The sequence below is a fragment of the Aulostomus chinensis genome, chromosome 15 (genome assembly GCF_037954235.1).
Source record: "Aulostomus chinensis isolate RoL2024-O1b breed Wild chromosome 15, RoL_Achi_v1.0, whole genome shotgun sequence".
Taxonomy (NCBI): Eukaryota; Metazoa; Chordata; class Actinopteri; order Syngnathiformes; family Aulostomidae; genus Aulostomus; species Aulostomus chinensis.
The window spans coordinates 24,861,117-24,883,881 of record NC_141334.1 but is presented as its reverse complement, the minus strand read 5'-3'; the positions used below and the strand labels follow the sequence as shown (position 1 = coordinate 24,883,881).

The window sequence follows — 22,765 nt, the reverse complement described above, 5'->3', positions numbered from 1 at the left end:
TGATGTCAAATATTTTGACTTACAATGTGTAGCACAGTAACCTGATGTAGGATTGATCCCTTTGTAGGATCTTTTTCCAAAAATGAGGATGTCTTAACCTCTGCAAGCCATTTATGATAGTAGTCAAAAAAAATTTTGCCCGCTGGGTAGCCACTGGGAGCGTGTGTGTGTGTGTGTGTGTGTGTGTGTGTGTGTGTGTGTGTGTGCTTGTGTCTTTATGTGCAGATTTTCCTTGTAACAACTGATTTTATTTGAAGCAAGAGCCTCCAGATCAAAGTCAGAATTCATGATGATGTCATTAGGGCTTTGACAGTGTATTTAGTTGTACCTAGAATTCTGTCTTTGATTTCAGGAGGACATGAAAGAAACACAATAAAAAAGTATATAAGAGCACATTCAGCTTCATTTGAAATGCATTGGTCCTGCCATGGACTGGCGACTTATCCAGGATAAACCCTGCCCCTCGTCTGAAAACTGCTGGGATAGGCTCCACCCCCCTCGTACCATTGCAGATCATCAGTATAGAAATGGAAATTTATCTGTGAGGTTAAATTGAACACCTCTATCAGTAAACTTCTGCTTCAGTCAAAAGTGGACTGTTATTAACACTCAGAATGTTTTGTGGTTCTGCAGGGAGACCAGTTTCTTTTCCACCCTGTTTTAACAGATAAACATCTCTAAACAATCACGTTTATTTTGTTCTTTTCATTTAGCAGAGGATGGTTTCGATCCATCGACCTCTGGGTTATGGGCCCAGCACGCTTCCGCTGCGCCACTCTGCTCTACCACTTATTGAACAGGCTTTGCTTTAGGAGTGCAGGATTGTGACAAGAACAGGAATTTGAGTTTTGAATGTTTCACCATTTGTCTCTGAAGCAGGAGGTCTTGTAGAAACAGGGACTGACCTGACACCAGCTCCCTCATGGAACAATGGTTCATTCATTCATCGCTGCCAGTCGGCCTCAAAACACAAAAAAAACACCAATTAAATCCAGGCTCTTGGAGCCTAAAATGAAACTCCATCACACACGGTGGCTCCGCTGTGGCTCACACAGGTGGGTGAGGCTGAGCGCTCCAGTCTGCTCTGTGGAGTCATCAGACATCTGCACCACTCAGAGATTTGGTTGGTCTCTTTGAACAAAAGCCAACAAACTAAAATGCTGTTGAATCCAGGAAGTTCTTGTTTCACTCTCATCCACGTCCCATGAAAAAGAGAACCTACTCATTCATTCAGCTTCTAAAACTAAAACTTGTGTGATAACGAGATCACACTGTTGAGGATTTCCATTTCCACTCAGCATTTATCCAAGTGAAGCAGCCCCCCCACCCCCACCCCCAATTGGAGAACCTCAGATTATTCCAAAAACTATGACCATGAAGACGCCTGAATGAGAGGAACTTCAGACTCTGACCAAGTTTCAACAAGGAAAATAAAATGTGCTAAAATAAAATCATTACCAATTAAAGATGGCTCTTAGATTCCACAGACAACCCTTTGAAAGTGAGTGACTAAACTGACTAGCAGGAAGTATTTTAATAGTAATCATGTCAGACAGAACCCACCTGTGCAAACACAAACTAACAGGTTTTTTTTTTACAGTCTTGCAGAACCCACTCATTCATTCAGCTTCTGTGAAAGCGTTCTACCCAGCTCACTTTGAGTCCATTTTTTAAAACTTGTGTGATGAAAAAGGCACAGACCAGAACATAAAACATGGAAATATCTTTCAGCATCTTATCATACAATATCACTGTCTTGTTTGTTTGCATGTATAGGAGGTGTGTCTGTTTCTGTTGAAGCCTGTTTGGTCTGGGGGGGTTAAGATGGTGGGGCTGTTTCAGCTCTGGTGGTGAAGGCTTTCGCCATGACAATCAGACTCTCATCTGTCCTTCATATTCCCTCAAATGTGCAGTGTGGACCTCACACACTGAATTTAGTCTGAAAACTCTTCATGAACAGCAGGAGACTCAGAGTCTCTGTGGTGCAATCGGTCAGTGCTCTGCTGTTAACCCAGAGGCTGGTGGTTGGAGCCCACCCAGGGACCAGGACCAGGCTTTACTGGTGCTGAGGACTCTTGATCAGCTGGTGAGTTGCTCCTTGATCTCAACATTGGTTTGTTTCATCCTGAGTAGTTTGATTCTAGCAGAGTCGTTGTTTCAGTCTGAATGTGGACGGACAGATAGACCCTCCACAGCAGAGGCACCTGACAGAGCTCTTGATGAGGCCCTTTGGTCATTCAATGAAGTCATCGTGTGGAGGAGGCTGGGGGGGGGGGGGGCACTGGCTTGGATGCTACAGCTAAGGTTCACGAGGTGGTGGAGAAATGTTAGAGAGCTTTACCAGCTGGAGCCTCTTGGGTCACGGGAGGCTTCACTCCTGGAGGTGGCAATGATGAGGAATTTCAAAGGTCCCCTAGAATGAAAATCATTGTTTTCGTGTTTTTGGTGTTTATTCAACGTCCCCCAGTTGTGGGGAAGAAACACGAAGTGTGAGGCAGTGTCATAACCTCTGTTTGAAGTATCTCCCCTTTTTTAAATCGCCGCGGGAAAACGGACAAATGTGTTTTTGGCTGAAGTGTTACATCACAGTTCAGTCAGTTCCCCCCCCCCCCCCACACACACTTACACACGCTGAACCCACCCCTTTCACACACACCCCTTCGACATATTTCAGGAGGGGACGATTATGCGAACGAGCCGAGTGAGTGCAGCTCTCTCGTGTCACTCGCCTCGCGCGACTCAAACAGGAGACTGAAGCAGCAGTGACTGAGCAGATTGATTGAATGAATGGCCTCGATAGAATTGACACCTTTTTTTTATCTGCGCTGTCTGTCGCTACCTGGCCTGGCTTGAGGGGGAAGGAATCTCGCCAGCCAGGCAGGCTACCAAGGGGCCAGGCCACCAGGAAAACTCCCGGTTGTCCCGACGGCCACCCCGCCACTGCATATTCAGCTGGATCTGCGACTGGGCCGTGGCTACTTGGTATCTTATCTTACGAATGTTTTTGTATGATATGGAATGTTGTCAATTGACAGTAGCAGTCGCCGAGAAAGTGGGAGTTCTTTTCAGGGACAGTGAGGGCAGCCAATCACGGAGTCTTAGTTAAATGAGGTTGCCAGATAAAAAAACGGCAACCCATTGCCTTCAACTCATGCACTTGCATAAATAATGAGGTTGCCAGATAAGGTCAGAAACGACCCCAATAGGGACAAACGACGCATTCTAAACCCAACATGGTAACATAGCGGTTTCAGAGAGCCTTTTAGGAAGGTTCTGAGCCATCACAGACCCAACCATTTTTTGAGGGGTTACATATCACACCACAGAACAAGAATTAATACCCCCTTCAAAATCTCTATGGCACCTATAAAATGCGCTCCTCCTGGACAAGACGGCTTTTTAAACAGTTTAAACGACACGTTTCAACATTTAATCTGATGGGTTCATGTATTTTGGAGGGGATGTGAGCTGCATAGAGAAGCTCTTTGAGACAGGAAGCATTCAGAGCTCCATCCTGCTTCTTCCAGCAGGATCCACAGATCCCACAAACACAGCAGCTGTCTGGTGTGGAGGGTTTTTAACAGGATCATAGACAGCACACCTGGACTCACTCAACAGGTAACTTGTTACCACTGACTAGACAGGACCGCTTCTATGGTTTTACTCATCTTTTCAATGTTTTTAGAAGATGTCACACTCTGCCTGAGAGTTTTAGTGATCACTCTTCTGTCTCCTGTTCTGTTTTTATGAAAAATATTCATTTCAAAGCTCCTGTTGGCATTTGAACACAGCTCTTCTCACCCACCAGGCTTTTAGAAGTGCTTGTCAGTATTTTTGGGAGTGTCCCAGGAGAGCAGGCCTGCCTTTCCTGACTCTCGGCAGAGGTGGGATTTTACCAAAGCTCAAGTTCAGCAACTCTGCCAGCAGTTCACTGGACGGCTCACTGGAGACTGAACCTCATCTTTGAAAATCTGGAGTTTGAGCAGGAAGACCTGCAGGCTTTGCAGGGTCCTGGAGAAATCAGGGCCATTTAGCAGCCACCTGCTAGGTGTGTCAGCACAGGGAGCTCTGGTCTGGTCAGGTTCTGAAATGTTGAACTGCATGTGATCACTATGATCACTGGGATCACTACAGACCAACATGAGGCCTTCCCGTCGGCTCAAGGCCCCACCAGCCTGTGAACACCTGATCTGGTCTGATCTCAGAGGTTAAGCCTGATTGGGTCTGGTTAGTACTTGGATGGAGACTGTTGGGATACCAGGTGCTGCAAGCCTCTTGCTCTCTCCAAGAAGGAGCACAATGCAGATTTCATGGTGGGTTTACAGGTACAAAGTGGGCCAAAAGTTACACACTCCAAGAGAGAGAGAGAGAGAGAGAGAGCTTGACATTTAATCATCCAATATATTACCTACATTAATGAACAACAAACATCAATCAACATCTACAGCAAAAACACAAACAGGAGCAGACATTCTGTGATTCAGAGGTCGACCACAGTACATAAAACACTCCCCCCCCCAAACAGTCACCAATCTTTCTACGTGAGACATCATCCTGTAAGATGTCAACTCAACTTTCACCTGAGTGGCAACTAAACCTTTGAACATGAGTGTGGCCTCAGTCGACCCCAGACCTTTCATTTTGTGTCTTCTACTCAGCCAGATGCTCATTTTAGCCTGACTGATGAGGAAGTTGACCAGAGGGACACGGCTCTGCTGTGCCGCTACGTGTCAGGGCCCAAATACAAACAAGCTGTCGTCTAAATCACTTAGCAGCTGACGCAGCACTGAGAAGAGAGGACTCAGTCTTGGACATCCAAGCCACAAAGCTGCAGAGACTCCTCACTATTGAAGTAGAAGCAGTGTCTGCATGTCTGTTTGTAGCCACAGCTCCACAGAGAGGCTGGATCCAAGTCCACCTTGACAATCGGGCACAGACTTTCTCAACTACACCCTCCCAGTTTTTACTCACAAAGCTCTCACTGCCCAGGAAAACACTGAAGAATTTCATCCCCTCAGTGTTCCACTGAAGCCCAGCTGGGAATACTGGCTTCTCTTTATTTCTCCACTTACCTAACAGCAGACCTTCAGACTTGGACCAGTTAACTTTTGCAGAGGATGCTTGCTCATATAAAGCAAATTTTTTAAAAAAGAATTATGACATCCTTTTGACCTGTTAGGAACACTGTAACGTCATCAGTGTAAGCAGACGTATCACTGTTGTCAGAGAAGGCCAGCCCTGAGAGACCCTGCCTTAGCTGGTTTAAGAGAGGCTCATGGCCAGAGAACACAAGATCCCGGATAAGGGACAACCTTGTCTGACGCCACTGGTCGACTGAGTCCTCCCCCCACCTTTAAAAGGACACTGGCCTCAGAATACAACAACTTAATCCATGAAATGAACTTTTTACCAAAGCCCAAACCTTCAAGTGTTTTAAACTGGAAACCTGCCATCGCCTCTGTCAAAAGCCTTTTCTTGATCAATTGAAAAAAGATATACATCTAAATCCTGTAACTTGGAAATGTCAATAATGTCTCTGATTAGGAATAGGTTGTCCATAATTGTGCGTTCAGGGACACAGTATGTTTGACTGGAGTGAATAACACTGTCCATGAATTTCTTGAGTCTGCTAGAAAGACATTTTGCCATTATCTTATAGTCTGTACATAACAACGGCACTGGTCTCCAGGTTTTTAGCAACCCCAGGTCTATTTTTTGGGTAATAATGTTAAGATTGCCCTCATACAACTTAATGGCAAGGTCCCAGAATCCAAGCATTCCATGAAAACCTCATACAAGTCTTTACCAATCAAAGTCCAGAACCCCTTGTAGAACTCTGAGGGAAGTCCATGAACTCCTGAGGCTTGACCACAGCTGAGCTGTTGAACTGCTGCAGTCATTTCCTCAAAGGACATGGGGCCTCCAGCGAGCTGCCTGTGCTGCACTCAGCTGTGGTCGTCCTTCCCGGATCTCCTCCACACACTCCAGTTCACAGCTCCCAGCACTCAAGAGATCAGTGTACAAATCTATTGCCAGCTTCCTCATCTTTACTGGACCTGTTGTTGTGACTCCATTTGGAAGCTTGAGATGCATCATCACATTATTCTCTCTGACCTTTTTCTCAGGCTTAAAGAAGAAGGATGTTGGGGCATGTGTGTCTTTGATAGTGGAGACTATTTTTAATCAAAGCCCCTTCAGCTTTTTCATGAAGGAACCCACCTAGAGCCTTTCTCCTATTTTCCCAATTCTCACTCCTACCATAACTGGTTGAGATTAATTCATCTTCCACACTGTAAAAAAGATAACGAGCTAATGTTGGTCTATATTAAGTTTTTTCATTGATCTGACTCAAAATAAGAGTATTTTGTATTCAATTTACAGAACTGTTTCCTCAACAAGCAACCCCCTATGGTTGGTCGAAATAGAATTTCCTTGTCCGCACAACAAGACGACATGCTTTAAAATTCAAGCGCGTTCGTCTTGTTGGTCAAATCACGTCAGCGCATGCTCAAGTGACTTGAACGGGTTTAATGGCTCAGCGGTGCGCACAGACTTCACTTTTGTGCCTTCATCACAAAGACTGCAAGATCCCAGGGATATTTTACTACAGCACTTCTGCTCTTCTGAGCTGGTAAGTACATTTTCATAAAACAATTTCCAGTAGAATTTTTTTTTATATCTCTATTGAAACAAAGGGTTGTTGAATTTGTGCCCCCTAGGGGACATTCGCCTCACACTTGATTTTTTTCTCCTACAACTTTGTTTTTTATATCCTAATGCTTTATTTTTTCTCCTAAGTTTTTTTTTTCTACTCAATTTTTATTTTTTCCCCTGACATTTTGTCTTTATTTCCTTCCACTTTTTCTTTTTCTCCTTCAACTTTTTTTTAAGGAACACTTTTGTCTTTTTTGCTGTTATCTTAGTTTTTTGTTCCTTCAACTTTTTTTTTAACTCGAAGTACCACTTTAAACTCGTACTTCGACTTCAAACTCGTACTTCGATCCTTGCGAACGCACGTTTTTCTTGCGTAAATCTCATTGATACATGAGGCCCCTGGTCAGTTTTCAGTGTTTGGGTGTTACATTTTCTGAAAGGATCTTCACATCATCGTGTATCAATAACATTCTCTATGTCAGTTTCTGCAAGACCAAGATTTGCAAGCTTTTACTAGAGTTTGAAAAGCAGGTTCGACTGACGAATGTCGTGCATCTGTTGATAGTCCTCTATGATAGCCTGAATCACAGAAGCTGGGAGGAGAAATTTGACTTGCAACTTGAGATAAAACATTGCTAAATTTCTGAAGAACTGATTTTCTTCCACAGCCTCTGGGCAGACTTCTGATTGTTCACAGCACTATCTCCATTAGTATCTTGGGAAGTGGACAGCAGTGGCGGTCGCTGTGAGATTTAAATGTTCTGAACTTTTGGAAAGTTCTATGACATCCAGGAAAAACACACTTACAAGAAGCACTGGGTGTGCAACTGTGGGTCCACATATGCCTAACATATGTTAACATATGAGTGCATGTCTTAGCACACGTCACACAAGATTATTTTGCTTTAGTTAAATGTCTATCTTTGACCACAAAAATCATGTGATATACTAACATACTAAATCTAAACTTGTGGAAGATCCTTCCTTTGCGTTTGAGGAGCACAGGCAGCTCTGTAATATCACAAGTTGACACAAGTTAGTTCCACATTGTAATTGGCAATTTATTTGTAGTTTCTAAGACAGGGGTGTCAAACTCAAATACACAGTTGGCCAAAATTTTAAAAATTGGTAAAAGTCGAGGGCCAGACTGGTTCAGTGTTTATTGAGACCTTGCAAATGACCTTATTGCATGAATTGAACCTGAAATTAACAAAGCCTGCAAAGCATATCAGAACATTAATAATTATTATAAATTTCAAAAATCAGGTGTATTCACTTCTTATTGGGAGCTTTCCATAGTCATTTATCATGGAAATATTTCTCTACAAGAAATTTCTGGTGGATGATATACCAAGATTTTTACCATTTCTGTACCAAGTCTGAACATGCCTTTAGAGTGCTGATGAATGAGTGCAAGAGGACTTGCGCTCGCGGGCTCCCGATTGACACGCTAACTCACTTACGGTGCATTGTGGGATTTGTAGTGTATTAGCGGTGCATGCAATAATCCAGCGGGCCAGCTCTAACAGTGATTAGATATTATCATGCAGGCCAGCGATAGTTTCATCGCCCCCCACCCCTACCGACTGAAGGAACGGTGGTTATGACACATGAACTACAATAAAAACAATGAAAAACACTTTTTGAAGGCGAGCAACAAGGCTTGGGCTCAAGCTAGCAACAGAGCTTGCTTTAGCAACCTGAAATATTGAAAAGGACTGAACAATCAATTGAAAAGTCAACAGTTCAAGAATCATGCAGACAAAACGACAGTGGACACTTCAGCTTTAGGAGATGAGCATGAATTTACATTCCCTGCTCTCCATGCGCTGCTCTGGCTGCAATTGACACTGGTTTCCACTGGTTTGAAGAAAATACTGTTTCATGCTGTGAAATTAAGTTTGTTATTGACTGAGCATTAGTTGTTAATCAACATGTCAGCATGGATATAAAACAGTAGTTTACAATTATTATAAAGTACTGTAATATCGTGTTGTAATCCACTGTAAATTTAAAGCAATTCATTTCAAATACTGTTTAGTGCTGTTAAATTAACTTATCTGACCTTTGTCTCGATGTCATTGTTAACTGGCCATTTTATCTGTAAATTTACAGGAAAGGGATGAATATTTAACAGTATTTTACAATTATCATGAAATACAGTAGAATACTGTTGTAAATCCACCGTAAATACACAGCAATTTGTTACAGTGAAGACCTGAAGGTGTGGTCCAGTTTTCTGTATGATGAAGTAAACAGAGATGGAACATTTGAGGTTCTGATGTTTGAGACCTTATGAACAAAAAGGAACGAAAAGATTGACATCTCTCAAAAGAAGTTACTTCAGCAGTCACAGGAGGGCGGTGGATCAGGGAACTGATGGTCTTGAAAAGCAGCCTAGGGTTATGGGGGTTAGCAGCAGTAAGTTGAGAGAAGTACTTAGATCGTTCCTCTTCTGTTAAAATCCTTTAAAAGATCCTTCATCATAACGAGATCAAACTGGAGAGGATTTCCATTTCCACTCAGCATTTATCCAAGTGAAGCAGCCCCCCCTCAAAACAGAGAGCCTAAGATTATTCCAAAAACTATGACCATGAGGACATGTCTTCATGAAAGGAACTTCAGACTCTGACCAAGTTTCAACAAGGAAAATAAAATGTGCTAAAATAAAATCATTCACAATAAAAGATGGCTCTTAGATTCCACAGACAACCCTTTGAAAGTGAGTGACTAAACTGACGAGCAGGAAGTATTTTAATAGTAATCAAGTCAGACAGAACCCACCTGTGCAAACGCATACAAACAGATTTTTTTGACAGTCTTGCTGTGTAATGTCCTGGAGTACTTGACACCTGTATGGTGGCTGGTAAATTATTGAGGGAGGAAAGATGCTCTTCATGATGAGTGGGAGTGGCTACTGGCTCAGGGTCATGCTGACATGAGCATCAATCAGAATGAAAAGCAATGAACTTCATGAAGTTTTGTCAAACTCCTTTCATGCTGGGGTGTGGGCCATCAGATCTGTGAAGGACAGGATCGGTCCAAAAACAGTCAAAGTTGCTGATAAAACCAGAACCAGTTGCAGTCCAGAAGTCTTTCAGCCATTCATGCAGACCGTAAAGACGACTGGAATGCTCCCTGCATTTGGAAGGAGCAGGGATGGGGCCAGAAGAAACACAGAATTGAAATTACAAGAGACTGGAGTTGGTCATGAAGTGTGATTGACTGCCTCCTCATGATGTCATTGGTGCACACCTGTATAATCAGAATGTGAGCTGAGGGGTGGAGATCGATGAGTACTGGGGACAGTTTGATAACGTCCATAACTTTGGCACCAGGAAGATAGTTGGTGATAGCACCTAGGAGTTCAACAGACCTGATGATTGAATCACCAATGACCAGGATTTCAGCCACCATCGTAAACACAGAGTTCAGATGAGAGAGAAAACCTGCTGTCAGCCTCACCAGCGAGGGCAGTGGCAGAGGCAGCACAGTTTAATGAAGCAGTATCAACCGGCAAGTCTCAGCTAGAGGTGATGTTACCAGTGGCTTTAGTCATCACCAGTGCTCCACCCAGCAGCAGGGACGATGGTGAAGGACCAGTAGAAGCGCTCTCAGAGTTGGAGACAGCAAGAGGAGAGAGACAACCACAGCGTTTCCCATGGGAAACTGTTGGATCCACTCAGGACGGGCTGCTCCAGAGAGGTCGAGGCACCCGTAGCCACTGGGTCAGGGAGCTCTTTGAGCAAAGTAGTTTGACACACAAGAAGGACATCTGGAGAGAATTGAGGAAAAGAAATCCGTCTCCCCTTCTCCACAACCAACGTACGCAGGAGAGGATGGACATCAGATGAGCCAAGAGCAAAACTATTTCCTGGATTCTCAGAGCTGCGGGGCCATCCAGGTGCAGCGCGTCCAGCCAGGAGACAAACAGGGACTGCTGCTTGAGGACATCATCCAGCAGGCTCTCGATGGTGTGGATCTCAGACTGGACAGCTCCTACAATCCTCCTAGAATCCTACAAGCAATGCAGTCAGAGATGTCTTCCAATGATACAGAAGATGACACACATTTTTATACTGATTTCAAGCTGTGTGTGTGTGTGTTTGTGTGACGTGATGGACTTTATACTATCTTCAGGTACCACAAAGGAATTGGACATTCCTGGATATGCAAAAGTAGAGAAGTTGCGCACATCCCATGAATAGGTGCTGGACTACACATCAATATAGAAAGGCAAAAAAGAGTCCGCAAACATCAGCTCACTTTTGTGAATTTATTTCGCACATCACCATACAGCGGCGTTTGGAGCGTAGCCGCTCTTCTTCAGGCTAAATCCTGTGTACAGGACGCCATCTTTTAATCCACCCCGAGGGGTCACATGATCAGGGTTTTTTTTTTTTCCACGATTCACATCGTGACAAATAAATACATACATATGTACAAAAATGAACACATCAAAAAACACAAGATAATTGTAATGTCATATATACATAGGACTTTAAATTAAAACAGATGGAAAACACATGAGGCTGGCCGGCCGGGATAAATCTAGTAGAATATAGAGGCGCCTCTTAATATTTTTAAGAAATTGCTTTATCAATAGGATGGTTATTTAACATGTTGAATCTAAAGATGTTTTAAATTATATGATAATCTAAACTGATCCATCCTTAGACAGGACCAAAGGTACCTGTCATATCCATTGTATTGAAGCAGTACACAGATAGAAATATAGAGGAAGAATCTCGCAGGCACATGCATAAGAAAGTCAGAGGTACATGAAACACCACCTTCATAAACCACATGGAAATTATTTCAATGGCCGCAAGACCATCAAAAAAGTCACTCAAACATCGCAGAAAGTGGACCATGATAAGTTTATAGGAATGGCTTCATGTTGAAGTCCTCATTAAGTCCTTTTGATTCTGGAGTACCCAATGTATTTATCCAGAATAGTTCCCTCCTGAGGAGTAACGTGTCCACATTCCCACCTCTGCGAGGGGGTTTGATGGATTCAATCCTGATGTATTTTAATAAGGTGACCCCGTGACGGGCTTCTGTGACGTGGACAGAGACTGGACTGGAAGGGTCCTGGTTGCGGATAGCGCACCTGTGTTCTGTGATTCTGGTTTTTAAAGGTCTTGTGGTTTTGCCAATATAGGAGAGGCCGCAGGGACACAGAAGCATGTAAATGTCATTTTTGGTTATACAGGAGATGATGTTCTTGATGGGGAATCTCCACCAGGACCCTTCCAGTCCGGTCACTGTCCACATCACAGGAGCCCGTCAAGGGGTCACATCTTGTCTTTGGCTGTCTGTATGTGTGTGTCTCTGTACCATGTGTATGTGAGGTGTACTTTGCTAGCTTTCCCACATGACTCCCGACTTTATGTGGGCTGAAATGTTTAACGTCGACACAGGTCTCATTCTGCTACAGAGGTTCATCCAGACTCTAAATTGACAGTAGGCATGACTGGGAGAGCCAATGGTTGTCTGTCTATATGTGTTGGCCCTGTCATGGACTAGTGACCCATCCAGGGTGAACCCCACCTCTCGCCCAAAGGCTGCAGGGATGGGCTCCACCCCCTAAACCATTGCAGATAATCAGTATAGACATGGAAATTTATCTGTTAGGTTGAATCACAAACACCTTTATAAATTTCAATCCATCCATTGTCTTCCACTTATTCATACTTTAAGGGTCGCAGGGGGCTGGAGCCTATCCCAGCATCAACAGGGGAGAGGTGGGGTTCACCCTGGACAGGTCACCAGTCCATCGCAAGGCCAACATATAGGGACAAACAACCATTCACACTCACTTTCATACCATACGGTCAATTTAGACTATCAATAAGCCGAGTGCCCAATTGCATGTCTTTGGATGGTGGGTAGAAGCCGCAGGACCATTGAGAACCCACACAGGCACAGGGAGGACATGCAGACTCACACAGAAAGATCCCGTGCCCGAGCCGGGACTCAAATCCAGAACCTTCTTGCTATGAGGCAACAGTGCTGACCACTGCACCACCATGAAGCCTCCTTCAAAAATATATATTTACATATTCATTTATTTTATATGTATATAAAATAAACTTCTGCTTCAGTCAAAAGTAGACTGTTATTAACACTCAGAATGGTTTGTGGTTCTGCAGGAAGACCAGTTTCTTTTCCACCCTGTTTTAACAGATAAACATCTCTAAACAAAAAGGTTTATTCCAATCTAATCTTAACATTATCAGCACACACATTCAAAGATACTAATACCGACTGAAAGGAACTATCGTCATTATGACCGTTGCTCTCCGTTCACGCAACAGGTCCTCGTGGCCTTAAGGCCGCATGTTAGACTGAACATGAAAAAAGCACAGACACACTAAAAAAGCAATTTCATTGCGGTATTAATGTGATTAAACAATATGAAAGTGACTTTTGAAGTGTTTTCCCTTACACTTGCAATTTTCTTAACCTCGAAGACCGACTCGTACCCCTCGCTTCACGTCCTCCATGTTGGTTGGATTTTTCTGGCTTCATTCGGTCCCGCCAATGTAGCGACATGCTTATGTCATTAGGCTGCATGCATCCGCGCATTCAAAGGTTTTGAGTAAGGCCGAGATGATCACTCAGACAACTTAAGTAGCATTAAATTAAAACTACGTTACTCGTTCGGAACACTTGGCAATTTAAAGTTTGGTTGACTTGATAGCCAATTTTGATTGCTGTTCTCACAATACTTTTGAGTTCGTAGTACTGTTCGGGTTTACAGTGTAGAAATGGAAATTTTTCTGTGAGGTTAAAATGAACGCCTCTATCAGTAAAATTTCTGCTTCAGTCAAAAGTAGACTGTTATTAACACTCAGAATGGTTTGTTGTTCTCCAGGAAGACCAGTTTCTTTTCCACCCTGTTTTAACAGATAAACATCTCTAAACAATCAGGTTTATTTTGGTCTTTTCATTTAGCAGAGGATGGTTTTGATCCATCGACCTCTGGGTTATGGGCCCAGCACGCTTCCGCTGCACCACTCTGCTCTACCACTTGTTGAACAGGCTTTGCTTTAGGAGTGCAGGATTGTGACAAGAACAGGAATTTGAGTCTTGAATGTTTCACCTTTTGTCTCAGAAGCAGGAGGTCTTGTAGCAACAGGGACTGACCTGACACCAGCTCCTTCATGGAACAATCGTTCATTCATTCGTCGCTGCCAGTAGGCCTCAAAACACACAAAACACCAATTAAATCCAGTCTCTTGGAGCCAAAAATGAAACTCCATCACACACGGTGGCTCCGCTGTGGCTCACACAGGTGACTGAGGCTGAGCGCTCCAGTCTGCTCTGTGGAGTCATCAGACATCTGCACCACTCAGAGATTTTGTTGGTTTCTTTGAAAAAATGCCAACAAACTAAAGTCCTTTTGAATCCAGGAAGTTCTTGTTTCACTCTCATCCACGTCCCATGAAAAAGAGAACCTACTCATTCATTCAGCTCCTGTGACAGCGTCCTACCCAGCTCACTTTGAGTCCATTTTTTCAAACTTTTGTGATAATGAGATCACACTGTTGAGGATTTCCATTTCCACTCAGCATTTATCCTAGTGAAGCAGCCCCCCCCCCCCCCCGCCCCCAAACAGAGAGCCTAAGGTTATTCCAAAAACTATGACCATGAGGACGCCTGAATGACAGGAACATCGGAATCTGACCAAGTTTCAACAAGGAAAATAAAATGTGCTAAAATAAAATCATTACCAATTAAAGATGGCTCTTAGATTCCACAGACAACCCTTTGAAAGTGAGTGACTAAACTGACTAGCAGGAAGTATTTTAATAGTAATCAGGTCAGACAGAACCCACCTGTGCAAACACATACTAACAGATTTTTTTGACAGTCTTGCTGTGTAATGTACTGGAGTACTTGACACCTGTATGGTGGCAGGTAAATTATTGAGGGAGGAAAGATGCTTTTCATGATGAGTGGGAGTGGCTACTGGTTCAGGGTCATGCTGACATGAGCATCAATCAGAATGAAAAGCAATGAACTTCATGAAGTTTTGTCAAACACCTTTCATGTTGGGGTGTGGGCCATCAGATCTGTGAAGGACAGGATCGGTCCAAAAACAGTCAAAGTTGCTGATAAAACCAGAACCAGTTGCAGTCCAGAAGTCTTTCAGCCATTCATGCAGACCGTAAAGACGGCTGAAATGCTCCCTGCATTTGGAAGGAGCAGGGATGGGGCCAGAAGAAACACAGAATTGAAATTACAAGAGACTGGAGTTGGTCAAGAAGTGTGATTGGCTGCCTCTTCATGACGTCATTGGTGCACACCAGTATAATCAGAATGTGAGCTGAGGGGTGGAGATCGATGAGTTCTGGGGACAGTTTGATAACGTCCACAACTTTGGCACCAGGAAGACAGTTGGTGAAAGCACCTGGGAGTTCAACAGACCTGATGATTGAATCACCAATTACAAGGATTTCAGCCACCATCATAAAATGAGAGTTCAGATGAGAGAGAAAACCTGCTGTCAGCCTCACCAGCGAGGGCAGTGGCAGAGGCAGCAGAGTTGAATGAAGCAGTATCAACCGGCAAGTCTCAGCTCGAGGTGATGTTACGAGTGGCTTTAGTCATAACCAGTGCCCCACCTAGCAGCAGGGACGATGGTGAAGGACCAGTAGATGCACTCACAGAGTATGAGACAGCAAGAGGAGAGGGACAATCACAGCGTTTCCCATGGGAAACCATTGGATCCACTCTGGACAGGCTGCTCCAGAGAGGTCGAGGCACCCGTAGCCACATGGTCAGGGAGCTCTTTGAGCACCGCAAAGTAGTTTGACACCTGAAGAAGGACATCTGGAGAGATTTGAGGAAAAGAAATCCGCTTCCCCTTCTCCACAACCGACATACACAGGAGAGGATGGATATCAGATGAGCCGAGAGCAACATTATTTGCTGGATTCTCAGAGCTGCGGGGCCATCCAGGTGCATCACGTCCAGCCAGGAGAAAAACAGGGACTGCTGCTTGAGGACATCATCCAGGAGGCTCTCGATGGTGTGGAGTTGGGATCTCAGACTGGACAGCTCTGGATGCTTGGTTGTCCAACCAGCTGTCACATCACCTCCTGAACTCTAGTCTCCTCTTGACCAGGTTCTGGATGGTGATTCAGCAGGAGAGGGGAACCTAATCAATGTTGAATGAATTTAAAAGCTGCCATCAACCTGCAGGATGAACTCCTTCACTATGTTGGTGGTTCAATGTCACTGGTTTCATTCCAGCTTTGACCTGAGCACGTGTTCATTCACATTTCCAGTAGCAGGGTGATACTTTCTCACACTTGTGGACAAACATCAGCATTCTTCAAACAGCAGCTCCTCTGATCAACAACATAAGAAGCTCAAGTATTCTGGAGAATGAGGGCATCGATCCCTCTACCTCTCGCATGCTAAGCGAGCGCTCTACCATTTGAGCTAATTCCCCTGCTAATGGCTACAGCAGATAATGCACCTTGACCTTCATGCATGGTTGTGTGATTCACCAGTTGAAGCTTCTCTGGTTGACCAACATGTGGAATCTTTTTCAATCCTCCAGTGTGGTTTACGTGATGAAAAATATGTGTTAGTCAGTGGGAGTGTGTGTGTGTGTGTGTGTGTGTGTGTGTGTGTGTGTGTGTTGATGTGCAGACTTTCCCTTGTAACAACTGATTTGATTTGGAAACCATCTTTTCTAAATCTCCCTCCAAAAACCATCTTTTGCAACTTTGTACCACAGTTGTGTCCTCATCAGGCACCACAGTATCCAGTATGTTCAGTTCAAACAAGTCGTTCTTGATTGATGTTCATGTTAAATATTGATGTCATCATTGATTCTCCTAGAATCATCTGAACAAACCCTCCCCCAACATCATGAAGCTAAACATATTCACATTAGTGATTCAATTGATGAAGTGAAAAGCTGAGCTCATCAGAATGGTCTGATAGGATCAACTACTGTTGGCTCTGGAGTGGAAACAGCAACCTGTCAGAAATCATGAGTCAGATCATAGTCAAGATTAAAGCAAGAGCCTCCAGATCAAAGTCAGACTTCATGATGATGTCATCAGGGTTTTGATAGTGTATTTATTTGTACCTAGAATTCTGTCTTTGATCTCAGGAGGACATGAAAGAAACACAATAAAAATGTATACAAGAGCACATTCAGCTTCATTAGAAAACATTTTGACTGTTTAACAGTAGAATTTGTTCAGAACACTTAGAATTAAATTGAAGATACAAAAAATCTGTTTAACAGTAGAATTTGTTTTAAACAGTTTCCAACACATAGTGACAGTATTTAAGTATGGAAGCTTGGGGATGAACATTTTTATAATCAGTCTGTTTATATGTGTTGGCCTTGTCACGGACTGGCGACCGCTCCAGGATAAACCTCGCTCTTCACCCGAAAACTGCTGGTTTAGGCTCCACCCCCCTCGTACCATTGCAGATCATCAATATAGAAATGGAAATTTATCTGTGAGGTTAAATTGAACGCCTCTATCAGTAAACTTCTGCTTCAGTCAAAAGTAGACTGTTATTAACACTCAGAATGGTTTGTGGTTCTGCAGGAAGACCAGTTTCTTTTCCACCCTGTTTTAATAGATAAACATCTCTAAACAATCAGGTTTATTTTGTTCTTTTCATTTAGCAGAGGATGGTTTCGATCCATCAATCTCTGGGTTATGGGCCCAGCAGGCTTCCGCTGCGCCACTCTGCTCTACCATTTGTTGAACAGGCTTTTTTTTAGGAGTGCAGGATTGGAACAAGAACAGGAATTTGAGTTTTGAATGTTTCACCATTTGTCTCTGAAGCAGGAGGTCTTGTAGAAACAGGGACTGACCTGACACCAGCTCCCTCATGGAACAATGGTTCATTCATTCATCACTGCCAGTCGGCCTCAAAACACACAAAACACCAATTAAATCCAGGCTCTTGGAGCCTAAAATGAAACTCCATCACACACGGTGGCTCTGCTGTGGCTCACACAGGTGAGTGAGGCTGAGCGCTCCAGTCTGCTCTGAGTGGTGCAGATGTCTGATGACTCCACAGAGATTTCTTTGTTGTCTTTGAAAAATCACAAACTGAAATCCTGTTCAATCCAGGAAATTTTGTTTAAGGAATACATGAAGGGGAGGGGCATTGCCCTGGACACATGCATTAAATGGCCAATCTCAAACATGGAGAGGTGGTGTGTCATAGTGTATCACTGTTGAACGATAAGAGCTGTTAATGGAATGACTGTTGTGAGTGAGGAATTCTGGGTAATGGACTTACTGGCAGCACAGTGGTGCAGTGGTCAGAACTGCTGCCTCACAGTAAGAAAGTTCCAGGTTTGAGCCCCGGCTGGAGCACGGGGTCTGTCTGGGAGAGTCTGCATGTTTTCCCTGTTCCTTTGTGGGTTCTGATGATGTCATCAGGGCTTTGATCGTGTATTTATTTGTACCTAGAATTCTGTCTTTGATCTCAGGAGGACATGAAAGGAACAAAAAAAGTATATAAGAGCCCATGCAGTTTCATTAGAAAGCACTTGAACTATTTAACAGTTGAATTTGTTTGAAACAGTTTACAACACTTAGTGACAGGATTTAAGTTTGGAAGCTTTTTTTGTATTTTCAATTTAATCCTAACTGAAACTGGGGATGAGCAGTTTTAAGTAGTTCATATTCTAATATACAGAGGAAGTCTTGTCATTCACTTTTGGAAAAAAAGAGAAAAACTATGTGAAGGTCCTGGCCCCAGCTCCAGATGGTGAGACAGATAGACAGAGATGAGGAAGCAAAGAAGTGTTCTGATCCTCTTCAGTGCTCTGGTGTTGTTGAGTTCTTCTCAGCTACGTCATGAAGACGTGCTGGCAGTGGGCGCTGGTGGAAGTTTGCAGCACTCACTGGAAAGTCCTGAGGCTCGTCCCATTCTGAAGCAGCAGCTGCTCCAAGCCAGATGACTCTTTGACTCTCTTGTGTAGGAGTGAAGGACAAAATCAAAATAAAGAATTGTTACTGTTTCCATGGAGCACATTCCTCTTGTTCTGATACAAAAACTCATCAGCTTCTATCATGTAATTACAGAAATGTTGATGACACTGGGATGTTTGGTTTGAATGCTCTCACTGTCAAGTGCCAGTTCATGATTTTGCAGAAAATCCAACACGGTGGTGCAGTGGTCAGGACTGTCCCCTCACAGCAAGAAGGTTCTGGGTTTTAGCCCTGGCTCAAGCACAGGGTCTTTCTGGGTGAGACTGCATGTTCTCCCTGTGCCTGTGTGGGTTCTGGGTGAGACTGCATGTTCTCCCTGTGCCTGTGTGGGTTCTCTCTGGTTCTCCGGCTTCTTCCCGCAGTCCAAAGACATCAAGAGGGGATGAGGTGTCGTGGCAGAAAAAGGTGGATGAGAGGAATCAGACGACTGAGTGTCAGGTGCCAGATGGGGGACCTCTTTATTCTCAGCAATGAACCCTACGAGCAATGCAGTCAGAGATGTCTTCCAATGATACAGAAGATGATATACATTTTTATACTGATTTCAGGCTGTGAGTTTGTGTGTGTGTGTGTGTGTGTGTGTCTGTGTGACGTGATGGACGTTATACTATCTTCAAGTACCAGAAAGGAATTGGACATTCCTGGATATGCAAAAGTAGAGAAGTTGCACACAATTCATGAATAGGCGCTGGACTACACATCAATATAGAAAGGCAAAAAAGAGTCCGCACACATCAGCTCACCTTTGTGCATTTATTTAGCACATCACCATACAGCGGCGTTTGGAGCGTAGCTGCTCTTCTTCAGGCTAAATCCTGTGTACAGGACTCCATTATTTAATCCACCCTGAGGGGTCACATGATCAGGAATTTTTTTTTTCCACTATTCACACCATGACAAATACATACATATGTACAAAAATAAAACCATCAAAAAACACAAGATAATTATGTCATATATACATAGGACTTTAAATTAAAACAGATGGAAAACATATCAGGCCGGCCGGCCGGTATAAATCTAGTAGAATATAGAGGCGCCTCTTAATATCTTTAAGACATTGCTTTATCAATAGGATGGTTATTTAACATGTTGAATCTAAAGATGTTTTAAATTATATGATAATTTAAACTGATCCATCCTTAGACAGGACCAAAGGTACCTGTCATATCCATTGTATTGAAGCAGTACACAGATAGAAATATAGTAGCAGAATCTCGCAGGCACATAAATAAGAAAGTCAGAGGTACATGAAACACCACCTTCATAAACCACATGGAAATTATTTCGATGGCCGCAAGGCCATCAAAAAAGTCACTCAAACATCGCAGAAAGAGGACCATGAACAGTTCATAGGAATGGCTTCATGTTGAAGTCCTCATTAAGTCCTTTCGATGCTGGAGTACCCAATGTCTTTATCCAGAATAGTTCCCTCCTGAGGAGTAACGTGTCCACTTTCCCACCTCTGTGAGGGGGTTTGATGGATTCAATCCCAATGTATTTTAATGAGGTGACCCCGTGACGGGCTTCTGTGAAGTGGACAGAGACTGGACTGGAAGGGTCCTGGTTGCGGATAGCGCACCTGTGTTCTGTGATTCTGGTTTTTAAAGGTCTTGTGGTTTTGCCAATGTAGGAGAGGCCGCAGGGACACAGAAGCATGTAAATTTCCTTTTTGTTTTACAGGAGATGATGCTCTTGATGGGGAATCTCCACCAGGACCCTTCCTGTCCAGTCGCTGTCCACATCAAAGGAGCCCATCAAGGGGTCACATCTTGGACCTTGGCTGTCTGTATGTGTGCGTCTCTGTACCAAGTGTATGTGTGGTGTACTTTGCTTTGTCATGACTCGGCTCAGGAGCCATGAGAAAAAAAAAACGGGAGAGACACAGTAGTTTATAAAGAAATGGATAAGTTTACTTAACAAAAGCAAGGATAACTAAAAATACTCAATACAGGTATGAGGTGTGTCATCAGTGGTGTATGTATAGGACATGGTGTTGAGAGTGTTGTATGGTGTGAACATAAAATGCTAAGATGGCCGAAGCCAAAAAAAACAAAAGGTGCCAGGCATGTGGAGGAAGAGAGAAAACGGCCTGATCAGCCAGACTTTTATACCCTTGGGAGCACTGGCCAGGTGCTACCAGTTGGACTAATTGGCCCCTCCTCCTGAGGCCTGCAGGGAAACAAACAGAACATCAGACATGGGGAAAAACAACATAAGCAGACCCAGTAAGGCAGGGGGCCGTCACAGCTTGCTTTCCCACATGAAACCAGTACTTTCTTGTGTTACCTCCCTAGCAGCTAGCATCAACCAGGGCAACCCCTCCTCCCAATCCCTCTCCATCTGAGTACAATAAGCACGTAACAGAGACTTCACAGTCTGAAGGAACCGCTCTAGCGCACCCTGACTCTGCGCATGATAAGCAGATGCTTTGTTGTGCTTGACATGAAGTTGTTTCAGTACTTGAGCGAAGAGATGGGAAGTGAAGTTTGACCCCTGGTCAGTTTGGATGATCTTTGGGATACCAAAAATAGAAATAAACTGGAAGAGCACGAACCACAGCCCTTGTTGTAATAGTGCGCAATGGGTATGCGGCCAGATAACGAGTACTCTGACACATTACTGTTAGGAGATAACTTGCACCAGACTTCGAATGCGGAAGTGGACCCACACAATCAATTATCAGATGTTCAAACGGCTGGCAGACAGTGAAATGGGTGACAAAGGAGCAGGAGCTATGCTCTGGTTGGGTTTCCCAGTGAGTTGGCAAGTATGACATGTTTTAATATGTGCCGCAACATCCTTTTTCAAATGGGGCCAAAAGAAATTTCGCAAAACCATATCATAGATTTTCCTGACCCCCAAATGTCCAGATTCCTCATGAGCTAGTTTCAACACTGATTCCCGAAACTTAAATGGCAACACAATCTGAATAATGGGGTCCCCAAAAAAACTGTCACCATGAGGCACCCACTTTCGTACCAACACATCACTATGCTTGAAGTAGCCCTGAGAGCTACTTTTTACCTCCTCACCGGGAAGCACCTGCTCAAACAAACCCTTTAAAGACGGATCAGCTTGCTGTTCTGCTTTCAGGTCTTCCTGCGAGATGGAGAGAGGTTGTCTCACCAATGGAACTGAAGAAACCACAGGAGGGGGCGGCAGTGGAACATCTGCCCAAATGTGCCCTCCTGCCACACCATTACCCAGAATCAATGTGATGCCCCTGATAGGCAGTGCCGGACGCACACCAACAACAACTTGGCCCTGGAACAAGTCAGAGTACAGCATGACGTTGTGCAAAGGGACCTGCAAAGTTTTCATCCCCATTCCTAGCACAGGAATAGAACACCCAGTATCACTTTCCTCTGAAAAAGGCAATGCTGAAGCTTGGATCAAAGCGTCGAAAGCAGCGGTATCAGGCAGTAGCCCAACAGGCACCCTCACCTCACTTCCCACAAGAGAGACAAAACCCTCCGATACAAAAGGTAAAAATGAATCCAGTTCACCAGTCTGCACTTCTTCCCGCATCCCATCACCTACTACCCCCACAGATGACCTGTTTGACATAGGCACCGCTAGACATGCACCCTTTGCTTGCCCCACCGTACCAGTTGGTCTAGCCTTAGACTTAAAAGCATAACAATCTGCCTTCCAATGCCCCTTTTTATGGCAAAAGTTACAGACCCTATCAGCACTGCGCATGCTACGCTCCCTCACGTCAGGTTTCAATGACTGGGTAGGAAAATACACACCACCTGAAACTTCCCCAAATCCAGTACTGCGAGCACACAAACCACCAAAATTACGCCTATGCGTCAGCACATAGTCATCCGCTAAAGCAGCCACTTCAGCAGCAGTTTTTACCTTTTGGTCACTTACATATGTAGCAATACTTTCAGGGATGGAATTCTTAAACTGCTCCAAGACTATCAAATCGCACAGCGCTTCGAAATTTTCAACCTTCAAGGCCAAACACCAGTGACTAAAGTGAGCAGTTAGATCACGAACAAACTCCAGATGTGTCTCTTTATCCCCTTTCCTCCATGTACGGAAACGCTGACGGTACGCTTCAGGGACCAACTCATACGCCTTCAATACAGCTTATTTAACAATCG

The 22,765-nt window shown here is 44.0% G+C and overlaps 2 non-coding genes across 2 annotated transcripts; both read right to left on the bottom strand.

The window, feature by feature from the left end:
* Positions 1 to 710: 710 nt before the first annotated feature.
* On the bottom strand, positions 711 to 782 carry trnam-cau (transfer RNA methionine (anticodon CAU)). The gene has a single exon. It is a non-coding gene; the product is annotated as a tRNA-Met (tRNA).
* A 15,265-nt stretch (positions 783 to 16,047) lies between these two features.
* trnaa-agc (transfer RNA alanine (anticodon AGC)) lies at positions 16,048 to 16,120 on the bottom strand. The gene has a single exon. It is a non-coding gene; the product is annotated as a tRNA-Ala (tRNA).
* Positions 16,121 to 22,765: the final 6,645 nt, after the last annotated feature.